At 38.9% G+C, this 25644-nt stretch overlaps 1 protein-coding gene across 2 annotated transcripts in view; it reads right to left on the bottom strand.

Annotated features, from left to right (window-relative positions):
* DCC (DCC netrin 1 receptor) overlaps positions 1-25644 on the bottom strand; it is a 1296534-nt gene that overhangs the window by 593337 nt on the left and 677553 nt on the right. The gene's annotated exons all lie outside the window — the stretch shown is intronic.

Raw genomic sequence — 25644 nt, 5'->3', positions numbered from 1 at the left:
AATATCAGATTTAAACATACCCTGAGTGATAAATCAGGGTAGTTTTCTTGGAAGGTGGTAGAGCTACATTCTAATGCTGTTTAACAAATTTTCCCTTTTTAGCTTCATTACTAAATCATTTAGTCAAAAAATCAAATGAAATCAAATGTGAATTACATGTTAAAAAATACATGGAAGCAACCTAGATGTCCATCAGCAGATGAATGGATAAGAAAGCTGTGGTACATATACACAATGGAGTATTACTCAGCCATTAAAAAGAATACATTTGAATCAGTTCTAATGAGGTGGATGAAACTGGAGCCTATTATACAGAGTGAAGTAAGCCAGAAGGAAAAGCACCAATACAGTATACTAACGCATATATATGGAATTTAGAAAGATGGTAACGATAACCCTGTACACGAGACAGCAAAAGAGACACTGACGTATAGAACAGTCTTATGGACTTTGTGGGAGAGGGAGAGGGTGGGAAGATTTGGGAGAATGGCATTGAAACATGTAAAATATCATGTATGAAACGAGATGCCAGTCCAGGTTCAATGCACGATACTGGATGCTTGGGGCTAGTGCACTGGGACGACCCAGAGGGATGGTATGGGGAGGGAGGAGGGAGGAGGGTTCAGGATGGGGAACACATGTATACCTGTGGTGGATTCATTTTGATATTTGGCAAAACTAATACAATTATGTAAAGTTTAAAAATAAAATAAAATTAATTAAAAAAATACTTTTAATTATAATCACTGCAATGCCATTTGTAAAAATAATGTTTGCTGTACATCAAAAGATAGAAATGTGGATTTGCACAATGATATTTCACTAAGATAAAAATTCAGGAAAAATTATTTGCAAGCTTTTCAAAGTACCCTATTCCTTTTTTAAAAAAATTATTCATATAAAGGTTAACTTGAAGTTTAAACTTCTAGGTATGTATCTCCCCATGGATATATCTCTCTTTCTTTAAATACTGAATCTGACATATTTCTTCTAGAACAAGTAAGCAATGGAGCATATTTGACAAAGAAGTTTGGCTTAGATTGATAACTAAATATGCAAATAAACATTGGGTGTGTTTCAAACTTGGTGAAATTAATTCTCCTGACTAATGACAGAGATAAGAAAGAAAAACAGTGCATTACTTTCTATTAGGATATCTAATAGCCAAAGCAATTTTAGATTAGATTAATTAGAAAAGCATGGGCATCCTAATTATATCACTGTAGAAACAAAGCAATATCAAGGTACTATTTTCAATCATGACAACAGATCAAATTAGACAGGGTATTTTGTTGCAGAAGATTTACACAAACAGATCATGGCGTGAAAGAAGCCTGGGGATGAATTAGATTTTTGCAAAGATTAATTACAACATAAGCTAAACAAAATCAGTATAAGGCAAGATCACATGAGTGGGTCTAATCAATTTTGAGTGAATTTAAGGTAGTGATATTTGATGGATATGATTTTTAAAAACATCTGTCACGTGCAGTTTCACAGAGTTACTCCTGCTGTTTCATTGCCTCTACCTAGAGAATTCACCACGGTTTCAACAATAAAACTCAAGACATGATTAGACCAGAGACAATCTCATTTACTCTGAAAGCCAATAGAGAGATGATTTCAATTGGGTTAGTCTTATAGGTGAAGTATATTAAAACTTTCAATGCTGGGTGTCCAGTTCAGAACATAAAACATATGATTGCTTTTGAAAATTTCCATATGATCTAATGGAAACTTTAAATAACCTAACTAACTCTAAATGCCAGAACCTAACTAAATGTCAATAAATTTTTATCTTCTTACTAATACATATGATGAACAGACTTACTCGGCCCTCTAGATCTATATGATGGAGAAATGTTAACAGATACGAATATTTAACATAAGGTCCCAAAAAAATCACCTTAATTGCTAGGTCTGAATCCAAAGCTTATGCAATATTTTTAAATCTTGACTTTCTTACCTGTTTTTACTCTAAATCTGGGATCACCAGCACTATTTCCCTAACCACACAAGCAACATAATGGTTAGGCTGTTTTTTGGGGTCTAATGGATGATGTTGCATATACAGCCAGTCCCAACCTTGAATGGTAATACTTTATATGTGACCAAGGATTCTGGACTTTGAGGAACACTCCTGATTTTTTTTTATTACACTATGATCATCTTTTATTTCCATGAGTTTAAAGAATTACAGACATCTTTTATAGAAAATATTTTAGCTTCTTTTCAGGATGAGTTCTGAATAATCAGAAAAAATATCAGGATGAGATATTTTTCAGGATGAGTTCTAAATGAATAAAAATAAATTGCATATTAATGCATATATATGGGCTTTCTGTAGTTCAGTGGTAAAGAACCTGCTTGCAGCACAGGAGACACAGGTTCAATCCCTAGGTCAGCAAGATCCCCGGGAGAAGAAAATGGCAACCCACTTCAGTAGTCTTGCATGTAAAATACCATGGACAGAGGAGCCTGACCGGCCACAGTCCATGAGGTCGCAAAGAGTTTAACAGGATGTAGCGACTAAACACGGAGAAGGCAATGGCAAGCCACTCCAGTACTCTTGCCTAGAAAATCCCATGGATGGAGGAGCCTGGTAGGCTGCAGTCCATGGGGTCGCTACAAGTCGGGCGCGACTGAGCGACTTCACTTTCACTTTTCACTTTCACACAATGGAGAAGGCAATGGCAACCCACTCCAGTGTTCTTGCCTGGAGAATCCGAGGGACGGCAGAGCCTGGTGGGCTGCCGTCTATGGGGTCGCACAGAGTCGGACACGACTGAAGCGACTTAGCAGCAGCAGCAACTAAACAACAAGGCATATATGTGGAATCTAGAAAAATGGTACAGCTGGACCTCATTGCAGGGCAGGAACAGAGATGCAGATGTAGCGAATGGACCTGTGGACCCAGGGCGCGAGGGGATGAGACAGAGGGAGCGGCACTGACATGCATAGGCCACCACGTGTAAAATAGACAGCTGGTGGGAAGCCGCTGTACAGCAAAGGGAGCTCAGCTCGGTGCTCTGTGGTGACCTAGAGAGGGGGTGGAGGGGGGGAGGCTCAAGCAGGAGCGGATATATGTATACATATCCCCAGTGGCTCAGCTGTAAAGAATCTGCTTGCAGTGCAGGAGCTGCAGAGACACAGGTTTGTTCCCTGGGTCAGGAAGATCTCCTGGAGGAGGGCATGACAACCCACTCCAGTATTCTCGCCTGGAGAATCCCTTGGGCAAAGGAACCTGGTGGGCTACAGTCCATGGGGTTGCAAAGAGTTGGACATGATTGAAGCGCCTTAGCATGCATGCAGAGCTGATTCACGTTGTTGTATAGCAGAAACTAATACAACATTATAAAGCAATTATACTCCAATTTAAAAATAAATTAAAATGAGAAAAGACATTATGCTCTGATATACAGAAATATGGTCAGTTAAGATAGAAACAATTCCTGGTATTCATGAATAATAGAAAGTGAAAGAAATCCAGAGAGGCAAAGGGATTATTAATGAGGGCGATAATATTCTACTCCGATTATCCTAACCTACATGCTCTGATCTAATCCTTTCATGTCTGTTACAACGCCTTCTTTAGTATAATCCTGAAATTGAGGGTTGTAAATGTGGGGTGTGTGTTCTGATATACAGCATTTATTACAATCATTACTTTTAGCATTGTTAATGTAAGCAGAGACTTGTTTGTAACCTTTCATTTAACAATCACAAGTGTTGTTTGGCATTTCTTTTATTTTCGGCCTATATCAACATTGGTACTGTTGCTTCAGTACTTAATAATTTTTATTGAGAAATTTCTCATAAATTTATATACTCCACAATTTTTTGTTAATAATAGCTGTTAAGTATACTATAGCTTTCTTGCCTGGTGGCTCAGCCAGTAAAGCATCTGCCTGCAATATGGGAGACCCGGGTTTGATCTTTGGGTCAGGAAGATCCTCTGGAGAAGGAAATGGCAACCCACTCCAGTACCCTTGCCTGGAAAATCCCATGGATGGAGGAGCATGATATGCTGCAGTATACTATATTCACTCATCTACTTACAAATTTTATTGAGTAATAATAGTATATTTCAGGAACATGGAAAATGATAGTGAAATCACTAACTTAGGAAAACGTTACATAGCTTTAAATACTTTACATTGATGCCATGAGTTTATAACCAATTTAAGTAATATGGATATTCTTTTAAATCCTGAGAATTCACTCATAATCAAGTTAAAGTTGTATATTGCAAGTACTCATTAGATCCAACAGGATATGTTCTTCATTATTCTCTCCATAGAACATATTCTCTTTGAAAAACAGATAAATACGACTTGGCAGAAGCAAATCCTGAAGCAATGGAAATGGTTAAAGGCTTCCGTTTCCAAGCCACTTCTCTGGAAGCAAATTAAGTAGAAATTACTGAGATATCAGCAGAAGTGTAATTAAGCAGACTAGATACTAATGATCAATGGCAAAAATGGTTCACAAGTCAGCGGAATAACTACGCTAAGTAAGGGCTAGCTATCAATAAACGTGAAAGTGTGATTTCAGTCAATTGAATGCAATGGATTTGCAGAGCAACCTTTACCAGGGAAATCAAAGCATGCTACGAAAAAGTTAATATTTATTATGGCTTGATTTTTTAGGTGAGGACTTGTTTAACATTTCTACATATGGGATTCTCAGGCATTTTAAATAACATTATGCATAAAATCTGGTGCTACTTCATATTTTCACTTGGAATAGCAAAATCACTCTCATCTTTACATAATATATCCGTCAGTGAATTTGGCTCAAATAATTATTTAATGGTCTCATTCTGAGTTTCCAGAACTGGGGGCTTACTGGTTAAAATCTCCAGCATTTGAATTAGCAAAAAAGAAGGTTTATAGATCAGAGAACTGAATGGGAATGCCTTTATAAGTCATGAGCTCCCCAGTGGGCCATGGTCCCCGACATTCATTATTTTATGATACTGGGCTGTTTATGTTAATATTTATGCTAACTTCCTGGTTCTATAGACAATTAAATTTGCAGGTTTAAATTTTGCTACATTGAGAACAAAAGATTACTGTACTTCTAATATATATGAAATATTTATACTATGCAAAATTTGATTTTATATTTATTTATAAATATATAAATTTATGTTTAATATTTTATGTATAAATTTTATTTATATTTATATAGTCACTAAAGATAATGGGCATTTAGTTTCTATTCTCAAGCTTCTGACTCTCAGCATATTTTAGTTAAAACTTCACAGTTGATCTTGATTCCAAATTAGGTTTTTCTCCCTTATAAACACAGTTGCTACCTCAGCTCTTATTTAGTTCCAGACAATATACTTTGATGGATTTCTTCTATAAGTTGTCTATTTTTGCCAAGTAATGGGGCTCTCCATAGAGTTGACAGCTCAAAGGAAACTAATTCTATTTGGAGTTTGATTGCTCATTTAATTGGCTGATACCCATGTTCAAACTTACTATAAATTTATTACAAAATCTGTCATTGTCAACTTGGGCTTTTCTACATGTAACCACATCTTCTTAAATTATCATAGCCACTATAATTAAACCTCAGTGCTTTTCCAACAGAGGCTAGAAAGTTAAGTTCGATAATGCCAGATGCAACTAATTTTGTTCTATGTTTGAAGCTAGGAGTACGTACAAACGACTTAATCAGTTCCTTCACTTCAGCTAGGAATATTTTTATTTTCTGTTGGCTGTTGTTGTTTTTATAGCTCTTTGGCATTCCTACAATCCTGTCCATCATTTGCTTCAAATCAGCCTATGTTGATTACATTTCAGTTAGTACACCATTTCTGATGATATATCACATGCAGTAAAGCGATCTCTTTGGAATTCACGGTCATCATCATTTGCAGGAAAAGGAGGTTGCAAAACATCATGACCTTGTCATGCCCTGTTGGAAGGGGATCAGCTGCCAGATATTTATTGACAGGACTCAAGACTTAAGTGCTCTGTACACTAGAACTGACAAGGTCAGAGCAGCTTATAGGTAATAATGAAACTGACTCAAACAGCTGTGCTTACATGATGGTTTGACATCCGTCTGTGCTTCCTGCCTGGCTGATATAAATGGCTATCCTCTATAGACGTGAAAGCTAGCAATGTACATGGCATACTTTATCGAACTATTACCAGTATCATAGGTTTTACATTCATCTGGGATTCTTGAATTCTGCATCTCTATGTTGGAGGTAAATATGCATATTTACCTCTAAGTTTATTCTTCCTTATGGAATATTTTTATCATAAAAATGTATCTCCAGGACATCATCAAGATGGTGACGTAGGTCACTCCTCACTTCAGTTCCCTTCTCAAGAAAGCCATCTAACAACTATCTATAGACAAGACATCAGTGGTGAGTCTGAAACATTCCTCACCCTGGACCACAGAGACTGAGAAAACCACAATAGAAGGCAAGAGAAGCAGCTACGCTCCAAGTACATCCCCCCTCCCAAGGACTGGAACAAATGTCATACAGAAAGAGCCCCTCTGAGCCTATGGTTTCTCCAGCTGAAAAGAGAGACCTCAAGGTGAATATCCAGTTTCTGAGCATTGCAGGACACTTTCTGGGAAGGCTAGCTGGGTCTTGCCTCAAGTGGATCACTGGAGGATCTAGACGGCTCAAGGCCTGAGTGTCAGGTAGAGATGGAGGAGGAGGCTGGGGCTTACAGCAACCAGCACTAATATCTTGGCAGAGAGCATTCCTGCTTTGCAGAAGCACCTGAGCTGAGAGCTCCAGCCAGTGAATGAGGCCATATGCTGAGCTGAGCCTTTTCTGGCCAGGGAGCTCAGTTGGCAGTTCTGCTTAATTTGGATTCTCAGCCGATGAGAGATGTTCTACATCCACACCTGGGGAGGAAGGCAAATTCCAGCCCCTCCTAAGTGCTGAGTTTAGCTCCTGGTAACCCACTGCAGAGAACACTGGCAGCCATGGAGCCCATCCCACAAGCACCTTGGACAGGGAGCTAAGTCAGCAGCTTTGCTGACTCTTACGCACAGCTTCAGGGCCTGAGTATCCAGGGGGCCTGATGAGAGGCCCTGGGCAGATCAGGAGCTCAGTCAACAGTCTAGTTCTGTGGCACGGCACAGCCCAACTGCTGCACCTTGCCCAGGCATGGAGCCCTCTCACTGAATCCTCCCAGCTACAGAGTACACCCTGCAGCCCTACCTGTGTACACGTTGTGTACACAGCATCCCTGCACAGAACACAATCTTTCTCCCTACCCAACTGCAGGCTACAGCTGAAGTCCCCTCCAAACAAGAGAGTCTGGCCAGTGACCTTGCCCCACAGTGGAGCACAGTCAGACAGCGACCTGATCATGAAGTCCAGTGTGTAGCCCTGCCCAACTTTGAGCAGAGCTCCAGCCCCACTTGATCACAACACACAGTCCAAGGCCCCATCAGACCCAAAGTCCCCGCCTAAGGGACCACCTGAAAACAGAAGGCAGCCAGAGGTTACCATCCTGTGGGAGGGCACAGCTTGAGACCCAGGCAGCTAAGAGCAGTTGAGGAGCCCAGGCCACAGCCCCACTCAGTCAGGGATCCAGCAAGTGGCACCCCACTGCTGTGACCTCAGCTGATGGGAGGTGATTGCAGAGCCCCATGTGACAGCTAAAGAATAAAAAAATCCAATTAAAAAATGGGCAAAGAACCTGAATAGACATCTGTCCAGCGAAGATATTCAAGTGGCCGACAGGTTTATGAAAAGGGGATCAACACCACTGTCAGGGGAATGCAAATCAAAATCACAGTGACACATGGTCTCATACCTGGTGGGATGGCTATAGTCAAAAAGCTAAGAGTTAATGAGTATTGGCAAGACATGGAGAAAAGGGAGCCTTTGTTCAGTGCTGATGGGAATGTAAGTTGGTGCAGCCTCTATGGAAAACAGTATGAGGCTCCTCACAAAATTAAAAACGGAACTCCCGTATGATCAAACAATTCTACTTCTGGGAATATAACCGAAGAAAATAAAATCACTATCTCAAGGAAGTATGTACACCCCCGTGTACACTGGGACATAATTTATGACAGCCAAGACAAGAAAACAAGCTAAGTGTCCACTGATGGGCAAATGGAAAAAGAATGCAAAACACACACACCAAAATACTCTTCAACCATATAAAAGAAGGAAGCCCTGCCAATTATGGCAGCATGGAAACCTGAGAGCATTATCTTAATGAAATAAGCCAAATACCTATACTGTATGATCTTACTCACATGTGGTTTCTAGAAAACAAACAAACTCAGAAAAAAAGCATATTAGTGTTTGCTGGAGGAGTGGGTAAGGGAGACAGGTGAAAGTGGTCAAGGGTATAAACTTCCGGTTTTAAGATGTATACAATTTAAGAATGTAATGCACTACACAGTGACTATAGTTGGCAATACTCTATTGCATACTTGAAAGTTGCTTAAGAAAGTAAATCTTAAGAGATCTCATCACACACACACATACATAAATATTGTATCAGGTCGATGGATTGTTAAAATCTAATTGTGGTGATCATTTGCAACATATATGCATATTAAATCATCACACTGCCTACCTTACATTTTGATGTCATATGTAAATTGTATGTTAAAGCTGGCAAAACATACAAATAAAATTTTAAAATGTATATATGAATGAATTTCTCTTTTGCCAGTTCTTCCACTTTTGCCATCATTTTTTTAATTTCCTAGATTGCATTTTTAATGGTTAAAACCATTGGTACCCATTGCTTTTCCTTAGCATTAACCCAGAGGACAGGGATAAATTTAAGAGGAGCATTGCCATGCCTAAGAATTATGCTTACTCAATCTAGAGAGAAGACACCAGATAGGACACTTTAAATCTGATTCATATCATTTACAAATCTCACTTTGGAAAGTTGAGAAGACAATTCTATTTGTTTTCCATGAGACACACAACCCATTGTGATTTTTGTTCCTCTTTGTATTAGTAAATGTATTTGATGTCCACATAAGAAGACAAAGAAAATCGGCATTAAAAACGCTCTGCATATAAAACTCCTAGAGTAGAACATAGGCAAAACACTCTCTGACATACATCATCACAGCAGGATCCTCTATGACCCACCTCCCAGAATATTGGAAATAAAAGCAAAAATAAACAAATGGGACCTAATTAAACTTAAAAGCTTCTGCACAACAAAGAAAACTATAAGCAAGGTGAAAAGACAGCCTTCGGAATGGGAGAAAATAATAGCAAATGAAGCAACGGACAAACAACTAATCTCAAAAATATACAAGCAACTCCTACACCTCAATGCCAGAAAAATAAATGACCCAATCAAAAAATGGGCCAAAGAACTAAATAGACATTTCTCCAAAGAAGACATACAGAGGGCTAACAAACACATGAAAAGATGCTCAACATCACTCATTGTCAGAGAAATGCAAATCAAAACCACTATGAGGTACCATTTCACACCAGTCAGAATGGCTGCAATCCAAAAGTCTACAAGCAATAAATGCTGGAGAGGGTGTGGAGGAAAGGGAACCCTCTTACACTGTTGGTGGGAATGCAAACTAGTACAGCCACTATGGAGAACAGTGTGGAGATTCCTTAAAAAACTGGAAATAGAACTGCCTTATGATCCAGCAATCCCACTGTTGGGCATACACACTGAGGAAACCAGAAGGGAAAGAGACACGTGTACCCCAATGTTCATCGCAGCACTGTTTATAATAGCCAGGACATGGAAACAACCTAGATGTCCATCAGCAGATGAATGGATAAGAAAGCTATGGTACATATACATAATGGAGTATTACTCAGCCATTAAAAAGAATACATTTGAATCAGTTCTAATGAGGTGGATGAAACTGGAGCCTATTATACAGAGTGAAGTAAGCCAGAAGGAAAAACACCAATACAGTATACTAACGCATATATATGGAATTTAGAAAGATGGTAACAATAACACTGTATATGAGACAGCAAAAGAGACACTGATGTATAGATCAGTCTTTTGGACTCTGTGGGAGAAGGAGAGGGTGGGATGATTTGGGAGAATGGCATTGAAACTTCTATAATATCATATATGAAACGAGTCGCCAGTACAGGTTCGATGCATGATACTGGATGCTTGGGGCTGGTGCACTGGGACGACCCAGAGGGATGGTATGGGGAGGGAGGAGGGAGGAGGGTTCAGGATGGGGAACATGTGTATAGCTGTGGCGGATTCATTTTGATATATGGCAAAACCAATACAATATTGTAAAGCTAAAAAATAAAATAAAATAAAAAATTAAAAAAAAATGCTTTGCATATTATTTTTACATGATAACTGAAGCCATATGTATATGGACTAAAATACGACAAAACTACAACCACAGAGGTAAGCTTATTTGAGGGCTCTTCCCCACTTCTGTCACTGTCTCCCCCAGTACACTACTCTTAATAGACGGCCACTATCAAGAAAGATGACATATTACACACATTAACATGCATCACATCCAAATGATGATTGGAGTGGACCACCAAAAAGAAATGATAATACATAGCAAATAAAGATTCTTTATACGTAGACAGATTTAAAATGACAGCCTCTGTCATTCATAATCGGCCACAGTTTGGACCATCACCATAAACTGGAGCCTGACAGCCAGTGCCACAAAAGGAACAGAAGCAGGGATGCGAATCACTAAGGGCTGCCACTCTCTCTGTCTTTCCGAGAGAACAAAGAGTTACATGCCATCTCTAAATGCACCATAGCTTTCCTTATTAATAATGTCTGGAACCTACAGACACCACTAAGAGGCCATAAAGCAGGCATTCAGAGATGAGACAGAGGCAGCATTTGACCTATTTGATTAGGTCCGAGTAGTTCCACCCAAACCTCTCCTTAAAGTCACACGAGCTCTACCATTGACCCCGAGGTCACCTTACTGGATTTGATGTGTATTATAGATCCAAGAGGAAGGGATCTCTTAGTTTAACAGCACTTTCAATCATGCATTGAACAGTTGGCCTTCAATAATCCATTATTTAATTAAATAATAGTGATTGCCCCAGCATTTTAATTAGCTGTCTCAGGTCTGACCATCAAGAAGCCAAGTTGTTAAGGAAACCGGAGAGGGCAAAAGCAGTGGGAAACGTGTCACGTCACTTCCTACCCCTGCATCCTTGACAGCATTTCTTGTCCTCGGTCTAGTCACAATCCCATTACACAGCTTTGTTTTCAGCACATACCAATTTTCCTTAGCTCAAAGCTCTGTACCTCTGGCTCCAACACAGATCAGTGTATGACCTAAGGGCAGAAGTTCCTTTGTCCAGAAGCCCTGACAGACAGCCTCCCTATGTGTTGGTGGCATAAAGAAACAAACACAAAGATGACTTGACGGGTTCCACTCTTAGCTTTTATAAAGCCCATGTGCCGCTACAGCGCCTCACTGGAGGGCCATCCAGTCTTGCCGGTAAATCTATCAGGTGCAAATCTATCCTGTCCTCTCAACCTCTCCCATTTGTCTTTTCAAGGTTAATGCCGCTTCGAAAACAAGTGCTTTTCAAACATCTGTCATGGCTTTATTACCAAAGTTTCGAGAAAAGCAAACAAACAAAGAGAGATGCAATTAAAGGAATAATGAGCACACTTGTTGGTGTTTAATTAGAAATGAGTTGATTTTGAATCTCACCAACAGCCAAAAGTAATCACTGGTCTATTGTGAATGACTTGCTCATCCATGATGTCCCTGGCCACTTTGCCGATGACAAGCAAAAGCATTACAGCACTGCCATCTTAACCACAAAAGAAGACAGAGTGAGTAACCTAAAGAGGAAATTCGCCATTCTTCAGGGTCAAATGAATGTGTTGCAAAAATACTTTATTTTACAATGTAATGTTTTATGGTGATGATACTGATGATGACTCCTTTTTCCCTCAAAGATGACACCATCATCTGGGCTAATCTATATGTAGTTCTCTCATTCCCATTGCCCTAAAAATACTTTGTGTATTGTATTATACAGGAAGCTTAAGCACGGGAATGCTATCAAAATGTGCATAAGCTGGGAAACTAAGGGATATTTACACACGACTCTGATGCTGGGAGGGATTGGGGGCAGGAGGAGAAGGGGACGACAGAGGATGACATAGCTGGATGGCATCGCTGACTCGATGGACGTGAGTCTCAGTGAACTCCGGGAGTTGGTGATGGACAGGGAGGCCTGGCGTGCTGCGATTCATGGAGTCGCAAAGAGTCGGACACGACTGAGCGACTGATCTGATCTGATCTGAGAGGGACAGCATTAGTTGTGCCATTAGATAGTTCTGCCAACTCCAGACAGTAAACGTTGACAATAAAATAACCGTATCTCAGAAAAAGCTACTGATCTGCCTTCTATTTGGTTTATAACATCATGAAAATAAAGAAAATGTATTTTAAAATTGTTTTTCTTCTGGGGTAAAGGCTAGCAATATATTTTTGTGATTATAGTAATTTTGTCAGAGTGATACACAGTTGTTGGACAATACAGGTCAATGAAATTACAGAAAAAAAAAATCTGAAACAGCTGCATAAATGAACAGGCTGAGTTTCTCATCATGTGGTCCCATTTGCGGATGCTCCCAGGAAAAATAATGAAAGAAAAAATAAAGAAGGAATGTCTCCAGATCTCAGCTAGTTAAAACTCATTAAGTCTGAGTTAGTATATGACACCTGATTCATTTTGTCTTAAAAAAAAAAAGGCAAGACAGTAAAAAACAAAATATAAAACAAAATGACTTAATTTAAATAAGCTAGAGAAATTTATCATGGTAATATAATCAAACAAGAAATAGTCTCTTGCAGGTTAGAGATAGTACTGAAACTTTTCAAAAAGGTCACCCAAGAGAAAAGGGTTATATTTCAAGTGAAAAATGTAATTCATTGTTCTCATAAATTGTTGTTCAATCATGCAAAATCTGGGACCCAGAGGGAAAAGTCTTGAGAAGGTTATGAACTATTTTACTATTATCCATCTTAGAAGAACACTTGGTCATGATAAGTCATAAGAAAGATGGTGGCATCTTGTTCCCTGAAAAATTTGTAATTGGAGAACTGACAGCTCTTTTATATTCATAAAGGTCAGATCTAGATGTAAAGCACTGTTGTCAAACCTTCTGTGAACTCTCCTATAAAAAAAAAAAAAGGTTATGATTTAACCTTGTTCAAGGGCCCTCTCTTGTAGTCTAGTCCAACTTTCTTCTATAACATCAAAGCTGTAAAAATCCCAGGGGGAAAAGAGTGGAAAATCAGGCAAGTATGATCCAGTATTAGGCATTAGGCTGATAAATATTATCAACTCTCCTGGTTAGAAGGTGGAAAGGTGAAAACCCTCATTGGCAGCATCTATCAATTTCCTTGGTGATCCAGTTTTCTACTATGGTTGATTTCAAGCTATTGACTTGATGGAACAGGAGATGGGAGGAGAGGCAGAGTAATACATCTTATATTGTATGTCTATAATAAAGATCCAATAGATGTAACTAACCTCAAGAACAAAAGTAATAGCACAATGCAGTTAAAAACAATTAGGAACTTATGGATTATAAGTATTTATTACCTTGTTTTTAATTTAATTCACTTAAATGCAAGTTTATTTAATTTTAATAATGGCTGTGTTTAAATACTGACCTGCAAAAATTCTGAAAATTCACCAGTCAGCTTTCAAGAGCTGTTATAAGCCAGCTATAATACATTACTGGATCTGAGTACCTGTTTCTAAGGTGTTAGTCTCGTAGAGTCTAGATATTAAAAGAAACTTAGGCAGCTCATCCCCAACAGGTGAGTATATATTCTGGATCTTCAATGTTAAATGAGAGAACAGATCCTGGTTCCTAGATTGCCCATGGAGATTCTGATTAAAAACTACAGAGCTTTGCCCTAAGGAAATTGTACATACGAAAATACCTATCCAAATTTATTTTCAGAGTCACTGCCTGTCTCTTCTCACTCTCATAGCCACATTTTATTGAGCAGGAAGTGATGAGGAGATGGATGAGGAAAACAAGAGACTAGGGGAGGCTCCCAGAGGAGCACTGCTGCATGATCTTGCACAGCTGATTTTCACTCAATTGATTTTTTAAAAAATGTCTGACTCAGAAGTAAGAAATTGACCAGTCAATTCATCTGCATGGGGAATTAGCTTCCCAGGGCTGCCATCACAAAGTAGCACAAACTAGGTGGCTTAAAACAATAGAAATTGATCTCTTACAGATCAGGAAGCAAGAAGCCTTAGTGTTGGCAGAGCCATTGCTTCTTCCAAGACTCTGGGAAGGACCATTCCTTACCTCTTCCTAGCTTACAGTGGTGGCCACCGATACTTGGCTCATAGCTCCATCACTGCAGTCTCTGCTTCTGCCATCACATGCATACTCTGTGTGGCTGTGTCCTCTTACACAGATGCTAGTTATGTTGGGTTAAGAGCCCTCCCTACCGTAGTATAACCTCAGTTCAGTTGAGTTCAGTTGCTCAGTCGTGTCGGACTCTTTGCGACCCCATGAATCACAGCACGCCAGGCCTCCCTGTCCATCACCAACTCCCAGAGTTTACCCAAACTCACGTGCATCGAGTCGGTGATGCCATTCAGCCATCTCATCCTCTGTCGTCCCCTTCTCCTCCTGCCCCCAATCCCTCCCAGCATCAGGGTCTTTTCCAATGAGTCAACTCTTCGCATGAGGTGGCCAAAGTATTGGAGTTTCAGCTTCAGCAGCGGTCCTTCCAGTGAACACCCAGGACTGATCTCCTTTAGGATGGACCGGTTGGATCTCCTTGCAGTCCAAGGGACTCTCATGAGTCTTCTCCAACACCACAGTTCAAAAGCATCAATTCTTCAGCGCTCAGCTTTCTTCATAGTCCAACTTTCACATCCATACATGACCACTGGAAAAACCATAATTACAGCGGCAAGGACCCCTTTACCAAGCAAGGACCCCTTTACAAACGAGGACACATTCTGGGGTACTGAGGGTCAGGACTTTAACATATCTTTTTGAGAGTGACAATTTAACCCTTAACAGGTGTTTAACCATTTAATAAATGATGAAAGATAATTAATGGTCCTGAGTTGGCCACCTTTCTCTCCAAAATAATGGTTTGGTCAATGTCAGTATTTTGTTGTTCTGAAAGGAAAGATGTCTATATTCCCATTTAACAAAGAAGCTGACATACTGATAGAAGAAAAAGTTCGCTCCAAATCAACTAGTGTATCAGTAAATAAGCCTAGAATTTTCTCAGATAGAAAAGTAAGGTTTTTTTCTAAAGCCCAAGTTCCCTTTCTTCCTCATTGAAGCCTTTCCTCAGACTTCGCTTGAAGCCTGTTCTATGTAGGTTCCTTTAAAAAAGATCACGTTTTCTCAGGTATATTTAAATTTTTTTTTTTTGAGCCTGTTGGTTTATGGCTAGAACCATGCTGTTTTTGAACATGATACACAAACATACAAATGTTGCTGCTCCAAAAAATCAAACAGGTTTTTTAAAGTCAATCAATTAATTTCTAGGGCTTTCAGTGAACTAATCAGGATGGATTGAAAAATCAGACCAATTGCATTCAGTCTCTTCACACTTCACAAGTATTGAAAGCCGACTATGTGCATAGTCCCTGGATGTAGCTGAGTTCAATTATCTGAAAGGCCATTTTCTTTACCAGGGGATCTTTCCGGCCCAGGGATCAAACCCACGTCTCCTGCATCTCCTGCATTGGAAGGTGGATTCTTTACCACCAGATCTACCAGGGAAGCCTCATTTGAAAGGCAGATGTCTGAAAAATTCACATGATTTGTCCCCAGCATCATCATCAGTACATGATGCTGAAATCAGATATGATATTATTTTCTCAGTTATTCTTTACTACAGTTAGTGCTTGTTTCTTGACCAAAACTGAATCCTTAATTCAGTGTTTTATTTCCAGACTCCCTTAAAAATAATATAACCTTTTAGACCTGTACTAGTTTAGTAAAAACTATCTTAGGAAAAGACAAGGTATACATTTGAGATTTTTTAAAGAGAAGAATGGATCATTGCTGACAGTCAAGGACTGAAATGTGACAGGCAGTTTCTGAAAAGTTTCACAGAACTTTCTCAAATGTTGCCCATGAGAATGACTGAAACTCCGTTATTCTCTTCTGCTTGCAATTCCCACCCCAAAGCAAGGATCTGTTGCATCAGAGTCCTGAAAGTTGATCCCTGACTTTAACAGAATGAGTTTGCAGTCTGAGTTAAATAGTGAACAAGAAAGCCCATTCCATTTTCAAATAGGTCTGTTGAGAGAAAGCTGCTTTTCAGTCTGAACTCAGATCTGCCTCCATGCCTTCATGCATGTGAAATTCTATCTTTGCATCTAGAGCAACACAAAGTCTGATTCTATTTCCACGTTAGCATAGCCTCTGTTTCTCAGTTCAGTTGTGTTCAATGGTTTGTTACTGCTGTCTTCCATGTTCCAAACACTACCCCAGATACTGAGGATCTAGAGATCAGGAGAAAAGAGTCTCTTTTAAGGATCTCAGCCTGGTGCAGTTCTAGCTGACAGAGATTTCTAAGATAATGAATATATTTTATACCCACATTAGCCAATGTGGTAGCTACCAACCAAGTGTGGCCATTGAACATGTGGACTGTGATAGGGAAACTGAAAAACTGAATTTTTAATTTCACTTAATTGCATTTTATTTAAATTGCCACATATGGCAATGGCCAATGTACTGGACAATATAAGTCTGATGGAATAGACAGGCTTATACATGGATAAGGGCTTCCCTGATGGCTCGGGCAGTAAAGAATCTGCCTGCCAATGCAAGAGACCTGGGTTTGATCCCTGGCTTGAGAACATCCCTGGAGAAGAGAATGGCTACCCACTCCAGTATTCTTGCCTAGAGAATTCCATGGACAGAGGAGCCTGGAGAGCTATAGTCCACAGGGTCGCAAAGAGTAGGACATGACTGAGTGACTAACACTTTCACTTTCATACATGGATACATGTAACAATAAACATATAGTGTCCAGCAAAGGAGGACTGAAATGAGAGGCCAGGTGATGGCTGAGATAGAGTCCCTGCAAAAATGATGCCTGAGCTGGGTCTTGCTGCTGAAATTAGCCAAGTGACCAAGGGGAGAAAAAGTTTCAAGGGAAAAAAAAAAATGAAAAAATCACACAGGCACTCAATTCTATTGAGAACAAAGAATTCAAACACTAGTTTGAACACAAAATCTGGCTGTGAGATACTGAGTACGCACTCCATTTTCCTCATGACCGTCATAAAGTTAGTTTTCAAAGTACACTCTGTATACAGTTTGTCTTGGTCTGTAGGAAAAAAATAAACATGAGAATGTGCCTTTTCTTATTTGAATATTATCCTTCAAAATGTGCATCTGAAATTGAAATTGGCATTCTTGGCAGAAAAATGGCTCCATTTAAGTTTAAATTTAATTAAAAGAATTCTATAAATTCTCAGTCTAACTGCTAATAAGTGAACCCTCTCCAATAGTAATTGGAAAATGTGAGTCTGAAGTAAGATGTAGAATGTTATGTGTCTATTATAGTTCATCTAGATAATAAAAACATATTCAGCCTTCTAAGATTTTTTTTTTAATGTTGAGTCAGTCTTATTTGGGTAAACTCTTCTACCCAGCCCTGTGTCATATCCACATATTTGGAAGTAGGAAAAGCTGTCTACATCATTGCTGAAGAACAGAATTTTAATGAAGACTGGAAAAGGAGGGAGTCCTACTGAGAGTTGTCAGAGATGGGTCCTCAGTGAAGATCAAGGAGAGTCATCAGGACTAAGATATTCCTGGACAACCTTTTCAGGGTCACAGATTTGGTCTGTACCTTCCTCGCTCAGTGAATACACTGTGTATTTGTTTCAGTTTAACACAACAAATATTTTTCTAATGCTTCTGATTTTGTTTGGCTTTTGCTTATTTTTAAACCAGGCACTGGGGATATAAAGGTGTACAGATGAGACTTAGCTCATCTTCTGAAGAGCCTAAGAGGTTGATGAGAAGAGACCACTTTCTCCCTCCGCTCCGCTCCACCCATCGTTACCATGGAGCGCTGAGCCGGGCTTCCGGTGCTGGTCTGCGGCTTCCGCACTGGTTCTCTCGTTTCCCCGTGGCAGTGAATGTGTATCAGCCCTAACCTTCCCGTTCATCCTGTTCTCATTACCCCCCACCCCACGTCCACAGATCCATTCTGTGCGTCTGCATCTCTGTTTCTGCCCTGGAAATAGGTTCATCTGTACCATTATTCTACATACCACATATGTGCGCTGTTATCATTAATAGGTGAAAATTGTGTGTCTTCATCAAAAACGACAGTCTACAAAAATGGGCAGAGACAGAGAGACAAGTGTGCGTGTGTGTGTGTGTGTGTGTGTGTGTGAATGGCAGGTCGTGATGAGGTAGGGCTTACCTTTTCAAAACAGAAAATTATTGCAAGATTTTTTTTAACTTCCTAAATATTTGACTCTAATATTTTAATAAATTTATGTATGGTTCCCTTAGTAATCATTAGTGTTTGCAACATGGAATGACAAAGATCTCAAGAAAAATAATATTTAGGATTAAGAATTTATGATGAATACTGCTTGCATGCAGTATCTCAAAAAATCAATGAACATGAAGTAATAAATATATCCGAGAACAGTCACCTAAAAAGATTTTTATCCTGTATCAAAACCACAGTTTCCCCAAAACAAAAGGTAAACCCCAAAAGATTCATTTAGTTAGCTTTTCCTTAGCTAGGCAATTGATGGTAATTACTGTTAGAGTCATTCTTTGAAGCAACAATATGAGTGAAACAATCCAATTATTACATAGAATAAGCTGCTTAAAGTACAGCCTTTAAACACTGAGGTTTGAATGGAATTGTGTGGTATATGCATTTCATGATTTTATGCTGTTATCCTTGCCTATGGAGGAGTAAAATCTGCTTCCTGAGCAATACAATCTTTCTGACTATTCCCCTCGCCCCAGCTTCCATCTGATGTGGAGGCAGATGTGGAAATACTTTTGGGTAGTGTCAAAGATAATAAAAAACAGACACTAGCTAAATCAGACTGACTTTGCACAATAGTAACTACTGTAACAGGAAAGAAAGTCCAGCATGTTCTGAATTCAACTTCACTCAAACTAAAGATAGCATTTTAGAAGGCTAGGATGTGCAGGGAGGGGCAGGGAGAGGATTTGATCCATGCAGCTGAGCCATGTGGGCTGGTAAACTTATCACAGTTAACCTCCCACCTTCCCACAGAGACTGGGATACAGAGCTCCCATCTTCAGGTGGTAACTGGAATAAACAGTTGTTTTAGGTTTTTTGTGTTTTTGTATATGTGAGCTTTCTCAGGAAGGAAGTTAAGAGGCTGGAGTCTCCAGCTATTAAAAAGAATGCATTTGAATCAGTTCTAATGAGGTAGATGAAACTGGAGCCTATTATACAGAGTGAAGTCAGTCAGAAAGAAAAACACCAACACAGTATATTAAAACATATATGTGGAATTTAGAAAGATGGTAATGATGACCCTATATGTGAGACAGCAAAAGAGACACAGAGGTAAAGAACAGACTTTTGGACTCAGTGGGAGAAGGCGAGGGTGGGATGATTTGAAAGAATAGCATTGAAACCTGTATATTACCATATGTGAACTAGATCGCCAGTCCAGATTCGATGCATGAGACAGGGTGCTCAGGGCTGGTGCACTGGGATGACCCTGAGGGATGGGATGGGGAGGGAGGGGAGGGGGGTTCAGGATGGGGAACACATGTACACCCATGGCTGATTCATGTCAATGTATGGCAAAAACCACTACAATATTGTAAAGTAATTAGCCTCCAATTAAATAAATTAATTTAAAAAAAGATGGTAAAAATAAATAAATAAAACAATGTGAAAGTGAAAAAAAAAGAAGCTGGAGTCTCATCCTAAGGTCTCAACCTTGAGCCGCTAGAAACCATGCAAGTGTTTGTGTCTGTCCCTTAGCATCAGAATTTGAATGGGTTTATTAGGCGCTGAATGTTCTTTTGCAGTTCTCAGTGGAAGGAATATGGCAGCATGGGTGGTGTAGCATAGCTGAAGTAGTGGATATAGATTCTCCAGAAGCTGATTAGTCTCCACAGAAAAAGGATCCGGACGTCTTGGTCAGGGAACCTGGCCTCCACTTGCCCATACCTTCTCCGACCTCTACAAGGTGGCCAAACAGGGGAATCGGGATTGAGGGTGGTTGGATAGCAAAGAAAACATTCACTGAATAATACAAGCACTGTGTTTGGGACTCTTCAGAAAACACATCTTCTTAATAATCAGCAAAGTAGATATCACTTGCAACATTTTATGACAGAGGAAATGGAAATGCATCAAAGTTAAATTACTTCACAAGTAGCGCAGAAGGTAAAGAGTCTGCCTGCCATGCGGGGGACCTGGGTTCGATCCCTGGGTCAGGAAGATCCCCTGGAGAAGGGAATGGCAACCCTCTCCAGTATTCTTGCCTGGAGAATCCTCATGGACAGGGGAGCCTGGCGGGGTATAGTCCATGGGGTCGTGAAGAGTAGGACACGACTGAGCAACTTCATGTTCACTTTCAAGATGAGTTGGGACAAAAGTCAGGCCCAAATTTACTACCTCTTGCTACTTACTCTAAACCTCCTATCTTGACCATTGGTTAACAAAATGCCTAACCATACGTCACAAAAGACCAAAGACCACACCAAGGACCATATATCCATTTAAAGTAGTTCTGAGTTCATATTAGAGGCTGAGCACCCAACAACTGAGAACTGATGTGTTTGTCCTCTTAAGTATTTTCACAGATAGATAATTAAATTCATTTAGTTGCTAGTTACAAGGCACTTAGCTTTGAAAAGTTTAATGTCTTAAAATGTCATTGGTTCATTTTAAAATGCAATCAGGAAACATGTTCTGTAAAGAAATAAACCCTTGCTTTGAGAAAATTTATTTTTATTTGCTGTGGGTGTAATTATTAATGAATAAATGAAAAACTGTAGAACTAAAAAAAACCCTCAAAACATCTTTCAAACATGTTTCCACTCTCACAGAAGGTACCTAATTTTGTATGAATGTTTAAAAACTTAAAACTGCATGGAGCAATCATATTTGTTAGATTTGTTTGCAAACAAAATCTGATCCACTGAAACCTTTCTTAAAATAACTTTGGTATCCAAGTCACCAGAAGTATTTTATCTCTTAAATTACTGAATAGTCCAAAATGTTTTTAATTAAGACACTTAACTAGAATTATCTTTCTAACTAAATTTAATTTCCATTCTTTAAAGAAAATGTATATCCACCACCAATTTTATATTAATTGCCCTTGGGGTAATGCTTACATAATATACTGAAACATTCAAGTTTGAATATTGAGAGTTCATGTCTCATGAGAAAGTTAATCATAAAATACAGTCATAGTGGCTCAGAATACTTCAATTTTCTTAATGTATGTACTCTTTTGTTTTCTCCTTATCTTAAAAATAAAAGAAGAGGACATTCTTTTCTCAGGGGAAGTAACTGAAATAAAAACTGCTTCTTCTTCCTTCCATTTCCCTCACATTTCTGAATTGGTGGAACTTTTGAGAATGACTTGCCAAGAATCTACCACTTTATGCACTTCTCTCAAAGATGGTCTTAAAAAAGAATATTCTGTCAATAAATCCAGGTGGTAAGAGAAAGCAATGAAACTCAAAGGCTCTAGGTTGTTGCCGTTTATGAAAATCTGATAGGCGATGTTAATTTTAGAATGTTGTGAGAGATTTAAGCAGTCACGACTCTTCCTAATACATAGTGGGTAGTCTTACATAGGTGGGGATTTCCTTTTCACCAGCATTCCTGAGCTGAATAGTTTTGTCAGTGTGGTCAGCTCTCAACTGGTCCATCTGTGTGATAAAACATTTTTCATGTTATAATTCCAGGCCATTCAAAAACATCAGCTAAGATATTTTAAAAATTTGAACTGATTCAAGGAAATCTCCTCGTTAACCCTAATTCAAACATGACAGAGGGTGAAAGGAATGTCCCTCTGACAGGTAGCAATGAAAAACCACAGGGAATGCTCAGAATTTCTAAAACCGGGAGCTGCCGGTTACTTATACAAGATAGAAATATTAATTCCATAGAAATATGTACCCAGGAAAAAGGCACCATAGCCCTCAATCCATATTGTTTCTCACACACCCTGAGATTAGTCACCCATCAATCTTTTCACCTCTGTCCAAGTTTGAACATGAAACGCAGGCCAAACCATCGTCTTTTCCACCCCAGATTCTTTTGACAACTGAGTCATTTGTGTCAAGGCACACTGACACGAGGCAATGGCAGAATCCTAGTCTCTCATTTAAATCTGATGGTAAAGAGACGTTATAGTAACATTAGAGGTGGTCGTTTTTGTTGTGAAAGGGAACATTCTCCTTCTATTTTATATAGGAGTTAAAATACTCCAGAATTATACTGCACTTCTTATACTTCCTTCCATTGCCAAGCATATTCTTCTACATTGGCCAAATGTTTTTGTATACTGGAGTGAGGATCCATTTAAAAGTTCCTATATAAAAAAAGGATTCACTTATAAAAATTCCTGTATAAAATGAAACCAGAAAAGAAACCTTTATTTTTTTTTTTTTCAGCCAAGAACTTTTCCTTTCTTTCCTGCCTTTGACTATCCCATCAAGCCTCACAGCAACTCTTCAAAGTTTTATTGGCCTCAATAGTTGTTATAAAATAATTGTCCTTTTCCATCAGAGATACTTTCTAAGTTTAGCTTTATTTAACTTACCTTTATGGAAAGTGGAAGAATGACTGAGGAAAAAAAGATGATGATTCCCAGGTTCAATTTTCTAACAAGATATTGAACCATGCAGAGGATGGTAATGAACTCATTCTACACAAGATGCCCTAAATTAAGTCATCAGAGGGAGGGTTCAAGAGAATCATGTTCCCTGAGCTATATTGATTGATGATGATTTCACACAATTGTCTTAAACAGCAATTCTTGTCTCTTGAGAATTAGTGGCTTAGGAAAGTGGTATTGAGTGTCTTTTAAAACAAGATAAAATCAATCTCAGTCTATAGAGGCAGAGCCACTAGATTAAGAAATTAACCAGAGAAACACAGAGTTAGAAGGAATCTTTGAGGTCACTTATTAAAATATCCTGTCATGTGCTTAAATTCTATTTATCTCCCTAAAAAGAGTTCATCCAGAACCTGATTGAGCACTTCTACAAATGCAGCAATCTGTTCTATTTATAGATGGACTAATTGGAAATGCTCATTTAAAGTGAGCTGCAATTGGTCTTCAGTTCAACACATTGCATTTAATACTGTTTATAAAATAAATATTTAGGTAGAGAGCCTCCTGTGCAACAAGACTATAAAGGAAGGAAATCTGTTACTACTTACTAATTCTGCAGCTTCTGTCAAACAGGCAGGGAACTGCTGTAGCCCTGTCTGGGGGCAGAGATGCTGTCTAGCACCACTGTTTGGGTGCCCCAGGACTCCCCTTGGCCTGTCCCATTTAAGCTCCAGTCGCCCCACCAACTTGGCTTGTGGCCCAGCATTCCTCAAGGACTCCCCTCCCAACCTGTACCCGCTAAGCCAGCCTCAGGTACAGCATTTCCCAGGGACTGTTCTGGACCAGGCTTCTCCAGTCCAGCTGCACAATGTGACTTCAGGCATGGCACTCCCTAGAGACCATCCTGGGTCTGGGGACCAGCCCCAGCCAGCTTGCCAAAGCCTCTAAGTACAAGCAATCTACAAAGAAGATCCTCTCGCACAACGCCATTCCTTTCGATCAGGAGAGGTAGCTATTTTGCTAAATTCACAAAAGCAAAACACAGAATTCAAACAAAAGGAGGAAACAAATATGCTCAAAATAAAATGACAAAATAAAACTCTGGTAGTGTGTGTATGGTGGGGGAGGGGTTCTCATGAAGTAGAAGTGGAGATAAGTAATTATCTGATAAAAAGTTCAAAGAAATGGTCATAGGATGCTCAGAGGATTTGAAAGAAGAATGGACTCTGAGAATAAAAAAGACTCTGAGAATAAAAAGAAAGAATTAAGCAGGACTGAGTACAATAACCAAAAAATTAAAACAAAAAATAACAACAGATTAGAGGGAGTTAACAGTAGATTAGATGACAGAGAAGAATAAATTAGAAATCTAGAAGATAGAATAGTGGAAATGACCCAATCAGAACAGTAAAAAGAATAAACACTTTTTTTTTTTAACATGAAGGACAGTATAAGAGAGTCTGGGGACAACATTAATGATTTAATATTGGCATTATGGGAGTACCATAAGGAGAAAAGAATAAAAGGGATAGGATGGCTGAAAAACATTCCCTAACCTGGAAAAGGAAAGATAACCAGGTACAGAATGCACAGAGAGTCCCAAACAAGGTAAACTCAAAGAGGTCAACATGTAATTATACTTAAAATAACCCAACTCAAAGATAAAGAGAGAATCTTAAAGGCAGCAAGAGAAAAACAATTAATCACATACAAGGGAAACCCCATAAAATTATCAGCTGATTTTTCAGTAGAAACTTTGTGGGTCATAAGGGAGTAGCAAGATACACTTACAGTGCTGAGAAAGGAAAAATGACAACACAGAATACTACAATATATCTGGCAAGATATTCAAAATTGAAGGAGAGAGAGTTTCCTAGACAAGTGAAAACTAAGGAAGTTCATCACTGTTAAACTGGTCTTACAAATAAATGTTAAAGGATCTTCTTTAAACGGAAAAAAAAGACCACAATTAGAAATAAATAAATGACAAATTTCATTGGTAAAGGTAAATGTATAGCAAAGGCAGTGAATTACCGCTTAAAAAGCTAGATGAAGAGTAAAAGACAAAAGCAGTACAACCAATCATGACTACAGTGAGCAGTTAAAGGGTACACAAAATTAAAAATGCAAAATACAACATCAAAAACATAAAACATGGGAACAGAGAGGGGTCTAAAGATGCAGGGCTTCTAGAACACCTTCAGAATTAAGTGACACTCAGTTTAAAATAGACAGCTAAATAAACAGGTAGATGTACATGCAAACCACAAGCCAAAAACTTACACTGGATACACACAAAAAAAGAGAAAGGAATCCAAGCATAACATTAAAGAACTCCACCAAACCCCAAAGGAAAAAACAAGCAAACAAACAAAAAACTAAGAGAATTACCAAAAAAAAGGAAGCCAATTAACAAAATGGGAATAATGATGATTACATACCTATTAATAGTTACTTTAAATGTTAATGGACTAAATGCTCCAATCAAAAAAACACAAGGTCACTGAATGGTTCAAAACAAATAAACAAACCAAACCAATCCAAACCAAAACAAAACAAAAAACGATCCATTTATATGTTGTATATAGGAGACTCATCTCAGATCTAAAGACACACTGAGAGTGAAGAGATGAAAAACAGAAAGAAAAAAAAAAAAACTAAAGGAGCAAAACACACATTAGAAAAAAATAAACTTAAAAAAAAGACTGTAATAAAAAATAAGGGAGGCCATTACATAATGATAAATGGGTCCATTCAACAAGAGGGCAGGCTTCCCTGGCGGCTCAGCCTATAAAGAATCCGCCTGCAATGCAGGAGACCCGGGTCCACTC

The sequence above is a fragment of the Bos taurus genome, chromosome 24, assembly GCF_002263795.3.
Source record: "Bos taurus isolate L1 Dominette 01449 registration number 42190680 breed Hereford chromosome 24, ARS-UCD2.0, whole genome shotgun sequence".
Taxonomy (NCBI): domain Eukaryota; kingdom Metazoa; phylum Chordata; class Mammalia; order Artiodactyla; family Bovidae; genus Bos; species Bos taurus.
This window is presented reverse-complemented; position numbering and strand designations above follow the sequence as displayed.